This window comes from Lepisosteus oculatus, chromosome 12, assembly GCF_040954835.1.
Source record: "Lepisosteus oculatus isolate fLepOcu1 chromosome 12, fLepOcu1.hap2, whole genome shotgun sequence".
Classification (NCBI taxonomy): Eukaryota; Metazoa; Chordata; class Actinopteri; order Semionotiformes; family Lepisosteidae; genus Lepisosteus; species Lepisosteus oculatus.
In genome coordinates, this window is record NC_090707.1 from 35,248,023 (window position 1) to 35,254,022 (window position 6,000).

Below are 6,000 nucleotides of genomic sequence, written 5' to 3' on the forward strand. Positions count from 1 at the left end.
CTCTGTGCTACAAAAACTCAATCTGTGTTTCATCCAACAACGTGAAGTCCCAGTTGACTCAGGTGTCTATTTGTTGTCATTTCTGCAGACTCGTGGATGGTTACTTTAAGAAATGCATTTTCAATTAGGATGCTGGTATATTCATTATACAATATTCATGGGACTCGGCAACTGGCAACCCCAGGTTACATCCTGAGGACATCCAAGAAAGTTTTTTTGGGACATTTCCAATTGATGGCATTGGGGATAGCCTTCAAAACCTCTTTTCTGACCACACATGCCGATTAAACCTTCTTAGCAACTGTCCTGGTTGGATAGCAACCAACCCATAAGCCTTGAATGTCTTGGTAATAAATTCCAATATCAAAGCTGGAATGTGTTATGGATTTTTATATTTGTCACTGGAGTTGTAGAAGTGGATAATCTTGTATCTCAGATCTTCAGACAATTTCCTGACTTTCCTCATTATGACACAATACTGAGTGTTTCGATAGTGTGTCCAGCTTCGCTCAATGCCCAGTGGCAATCAAGGTGGCTACCAGAAGCTTCTGGAAACTTCCAGAGGCTTTGTAAGAATACCAGATTCCCTAAGAATACCCGAGTCCTTACGTGTACAGAATACATTTTCAACTCATTTACATTCATCATAAATGTTGAAAACTCCTGTCTTTATCAAATCAAGTCTCACTCAATAGTTCAATAGTATCATCACGTTTGGAGGCTACTTTAGTTAGGTACAGTCCATTAAACAAGGAAAAGTTAAAAGCCTCATGAGCTCAGAGTGTTTCTGCAGTCTGCAGAAAGTGGAGAAAATGTCTGAGATGAAGTTACAAACTGCGAGGTAGCTGGCTACCTCCAGCAGCCCTGGAGAGACACTGGCTTGTCTCTACGATCAGAAAGTCACAGTTCTGAAAATTATAACTCACCATGTAGGTTAAAAGCGACCACATGTGTACACCTGACGCACCATATATACACAGAGTGCATGCATTGTGGACAGTAAGGCAAATAAAGCACATTTCATGCACAACCGTGAGATTCCCCTCAGCCTCCTCCATAATTTCAGAAGGATACAGCATGCAAACACATGTCATAGAACACTTTTTACTTTTTAAAAAACGGTTTGCCTCAGACAGAGCCAGACCTTCCAGCAAAGCAATGTCTGCGACTGCAAAAAAAATGGGGAAAAGCTCCTTACTGCCTGAAGACCAAAGAGGCATTTCCTTAAGGAAAACTAATCACCCTTCTCTCAGGATGATTATCTGGCAGCTTCCCCAGATCAGGCCATCGAGTGAAGGTAAAAACACTTAGCTCCACTAAAGAAATCTGGCCCACACCTGTTCGGCTCCAGCCTGTCACAGCTACTGTACATTTGCACAGAAAGAAGAGGAAAAAACACTAAAAGCTGGGCGAAAATCCCCCTACCTAGGCTTACTTCGTAACACATTGCCGAGAATGTGTTTTATTGCCTGCCCTCATGGAGAGGTAATTTTCAAAACTGAGCTTAGTTACCTCAGAAAGAACTCAGAAAGAAAAGCAGTGTTCTTTCAAATTGAACATTACATGCATCAGTAATAAGACAAAAAGGAGCTGTTTCATTAAATAAAGCTTTGAGAGCCCGTATTTTCTGACGTTCTCAGTCACCTTCGTAAAAGACGAGATGCTGGTTACGGCCAGTGGTGTTTATAAAACTGTCCTCATACGAGTGCTTGTCTTGTGACCAACAGGTGCCCCGCCCTGTGATGGACAATGTGTCCCATCTACAGTGTGTTCCACAGTGCTTCCTTTTAAGGGAATGATGGAGTCTTTTTGGCAGTATAGGGCTCGTTTTTGTTTAAATTTCACAAAATATGGGCCTACTCAAAATGAGATAAGATTAGAACAAACACAGAAGTCAACACCAGACACCGGATAAGAGTTTGCAGCTTGTAAAACCAGACAGGGATCAAACTACTCCCCAATGGGAGTGTTATCTTGTTCAATGGACATTCCTACTCTTTGTTCCAGATAGGGGATTAGCTAGCTGTCACTGGGCAATTAACACTAAATGTAAGAATCTGGTTTGAGGAAAACAGCGGGCCAAACGTTCAGAACACTGAAGTAAATCTTTTGGGAAGATTTCCAAAACAACTTTGAACATGACTTCATTTATTTCCTAAGAGCATGAAGACACAAAGACAACAACTCTTTTAAATAGTCAAAACTTGCAGTTATAAAGGGGCAGAAAAGAATAGAATGCACTTAAGCCAAGTTTTTAAAATCACATTAAATTGGAATAAAGAATATCCATTGGCTGTTGTTACCATTGACTTTCAGTATCTAACATTCTGCATTTTTTTTTAGAAAAACCAATAACCATTAGAGACTTAGCTTTTATAAAAACAGTTGGAAACAAATTGGGTGGTTTAGACAGCCAAAACACTTCTGCAGCCTACAACCATACAGCACATAAAAAAAACTTTTTTTTTTAAACACAAAGTGATTCATTGTGGCTGTTTAACTAAAGTATTAACTAAACACAGTGTCACAAACATACCCAACATCTGTGTCCTCCAATTAAAAGGAATCTCTTCACCATGGTCTTTTCACACGTGTAAATACTGTCAGGCGTATATTTGTTCACAAATAAGAGAGAAGTTCAGGGCAAGGACATATGGTTTCCATACAGTCCATTTCCCATTCATCCTTATACTGTTAATGTCTCTCTCTAAAATCTATATTTAAAAAGTTAATTAAAAGTAATATATTAAAGGTTGTCAGAAGCATACCATATTAGGTGTTTGTGTACATTACTTACATACCAGGGGGTCTCTGACAGGCCAATTGTCAACAAATGTCTAGAAATCCTGTATAGCAACTATTCTTCAGGGAAACTGATGGGAGTTTATTTTAAGCTGGATAAAAGGGAATTTTGCCTCTTTCGGCCTCAAAACGTCTTTTTATTCCATTTTTTTTACCCGCTAAGATTTTCGGCACGTTTCATAACCAGTCATTTGAACAGTTCGGGAGATGGGACTCTTGCTGAAGTATTCAGACATGTTTTCACAAGAGCAAAAGCCACACTTGGTATTGCATAACAAGCAGGAGCACATCTGAGACACGCACCCCCGACTTGGAAGAAAACCTCCAAAACAGCTTTTTTTCTACAAGTACCTTGTAGATGGGTCAAAAAGATTAACCTGCTCGCTGTCCGAATGCCACTGAATAACAGCACACAGTGCTCAACAATGTATTAACATTCCTTGCCCTTCATTTATCTTAATTACAATGAGGTTTACTAACAAGCATAGCCGGTTAAAATATGCATTAGACATTTATCTTGACACCACAAAATAAACAGAAGGACTCTACAAAACACCCATTAGATTAATAAATTATTCCTATCTCTCACAACTACCAGATGCATCTGTAAAATCATCCAGGTGGGGCTGCACATTGGTGGTGGTGGAGGGGAGTCCCCATTACCTGTAAAGCGCTTTGAGTGGAGTGTCCAGAAAACCGCTATGTAAGTGTAAGCAATTATTAATTATGATTCTAAAATATGTTCAGCCACTTTTAGTATGCTGTGAACTTTGTTGCTATGCAAGACCCACATAGAGAAGCTAAATGACGTCATACAGTTCTCTGCAATAAAAGGTTGGACGTCTACACGGCTGACGTTGTTGAGGATTTCTTAAGAGCAGCCGCATATTAATCGCAGGCTGCGGGGTGGAGACGTTTAGAAAATGTAACCCAAAGCGAGCCGGTATGCTGTAACCCATATATCAGGGACACTCAAACAGACAGTGATGTATACCTGTGTTTATATAGCGATTACGTCCGTCACAAAATGTATTAAACTGGATAAAAGCATCGCAGGCGCTGTTAACGCTATTTATGAGCAGTGGGAAAAAAACACAAAGCTTCTGCCTAGTAATCTTACACTCCTTAGGGGGTCATAATACAGATTTCCAGCCGGCCCACCCTGTATGAACAGAGGGAAGACTATTACCCCATTGACACTAGGCTCCAAGGAAGACGTCATAACACAATGTAACGCGAACAGAAACACGATATCAGGGGTCTGTATATTCCACAATATTACATACAAAGCATCGACAGGGAAAGAACTGAAACATTCTTTTAGCAGACAATGAAGTAGGGGCGCAACAAAAAAAAGAACATGTTTCTGATGTGTGGCCACATGCCTGGCACAGACCTGGTGTTGTTGGGCTAGTAATATTTACAGTGCTCTGGGTGGGGACGAATGTGAGGACTTCTGTTAACAGCCTGTGCTTACAATACGCCTTTCTCCACTAAGTAAGCATCATCGCACTCTTCTTCTGTACGCCTATTTTATATTCAATTACAACAGAAGAAAATATTGGGTTTTTTTTTTAAAAGCATGGCTTGGAACGCGCCCGTAGCTTAGAAATCAATAACCGAAGCACTGATACATTCACACTTATGATGAGGGACCAGGGCGGATTCAAGAATGACTATTTTCTTTCTTCTAATCTTGCACGGAATCCCAATTTTTATCTTCACAGGCCAGAAGCAATCCGCGGCTCTTTCCTGTATCGCTCCCTGCGGCACAGACCCCCTCACAATCCCAGGAATATCCTAGGACCACCAAACAAGACAGGCGCTCTTTATACGGTGTCAGTACAGACCACCTACACAACCCCCATCCAGGATATTCAACGATTTTAAAAATCGTAACCCGTCTGGTCTTCGCGATCGCGATTTTCGTGGCCTTTGAGGACGAGCAATGTACCGGTTTCCTTGCTCATCAAAAAGCCACGCTTTTCCCGTTTCCGACTAACGTTACCTAAAATTTGCATTCCGCAGCACAGCGGATTAAAGGAATATACTATTCCTCTCCTTCCAAACACTGTTTCACAACCTCCATTTGCTCAGTACCGTTTCAGTTCTGACAATCCGCGTCGCCTCCTTGTTACATCTGTGGAGTAACAAAAAGCAGCAAACAAAATTTTCTTTACTCACTCTGAAGTCCTTCAGCTCTTATTTCTTATTAGGAATGCGTCCCCTTTTCCTTGCTGGGGGAAAAAAAAAACAGAATAAAATAAAGCTGGGAACAAATCCAGTTGTCCAAGGATACAGCAGGAAGCTGGCGTGTCAATGGTGAGCGTGTTTCGGGTTCCAGTCCCAGTTTCTTTAGTCTATTAACTCTGTTTTCCCAGTGACAAATTCATTCAAGCTCCCACTTCCATGCTCTGAATCAGACTGAGCAAGGATCGCCGTGGTTTTGCAGCATCTCATTTCCTGTCCAGCCCTAAAACAGCCTCTACTAATCAAACTGAAACCACCGTGACAGTTGAGCAAGGGGGAAAGCATTCTCGGGATAAATTGAATTGTTCCACAGGGGAATGATGTTGATTGAGTTGGACTGGGATGGCTTGATTTTTTTTTTCCTCCTCCTTTCCAGTAAAATTAATTAAGGCTGTGCAGGCTCCGAGCACGACTGTTCGTTTATGGGTTGCGATGGGTCTTGCCGTGGAGGGGCTGGGTGAGGCGGGTTCGGCAGGAAAGCTTCTCGAGTAACAATGAATCCATTGGGAAAGAGAGACTTGAAGGAACATGTATCCTCGGAGCTTATTTCAAATATTACATCATAAACAAGCAGCCTGAACAATATGGTGCAATTCTTCGAAAGTTTAATTAAATACCATCAAAATGTATTCCAGTATATAAGGTGCGAGCCAATATGAACCTCAAAAATATAAAAATATACTCCAAATTATACTGGATTCGATCATGTGTTACGCTAGCTCGCTCTTTGAAACAGATGTGTTAAAACAAAGTGGCATAAAGAACACTTTTTACTGGATCCTCACCGTTTTTGATCTTTATTTCCACCTGTCCTCTCCTTAATTAAATTGGTCTAATTATCTGATTAAATGGGAACGAGACCTGCACTTTTGAAAAAGGTCTTCAGCACCTAGAACTAAGAGCATCTTTAAATCATCAGGTTTGGATGCCCTTAAAATACTATGTATG

The 6,000-nt window shown here is 40.9% G+C and overlaps 1 protein-coding gene across 5 annotated transcripts in view; it reads right to left on the minus strand.

Moving 5' to 3' along the window:
• The window catches only part of raph1a (Ras association (RalGDS/AF-6) and pleckstrin homology domains 1a), a 136,498-nt gene extending 131,060 nt beyond the window's left edge, over positions 1 to 5,438 (minus strand). For 3 of the 5 annotated variants that reach the window (XM_069196337.1, XM_069196336.1, XM_069196335.1), the window contains exon 1: positions 4,987 to 5,437. The gene's annotated coding sequence lies outside the window, so the exon portion shown is untranslated. Of the gene's footprint in view, positions 1 to 4,986 lie in introns of all 5 variants that reach the window. The other 2 variants (XM_069196334.1, XM_069196333.1) reach the window with 1 other exon arrangement.
• Between the last annotated feature and the right edge of the window lie 562 nt (positions 5,439 to 6,000).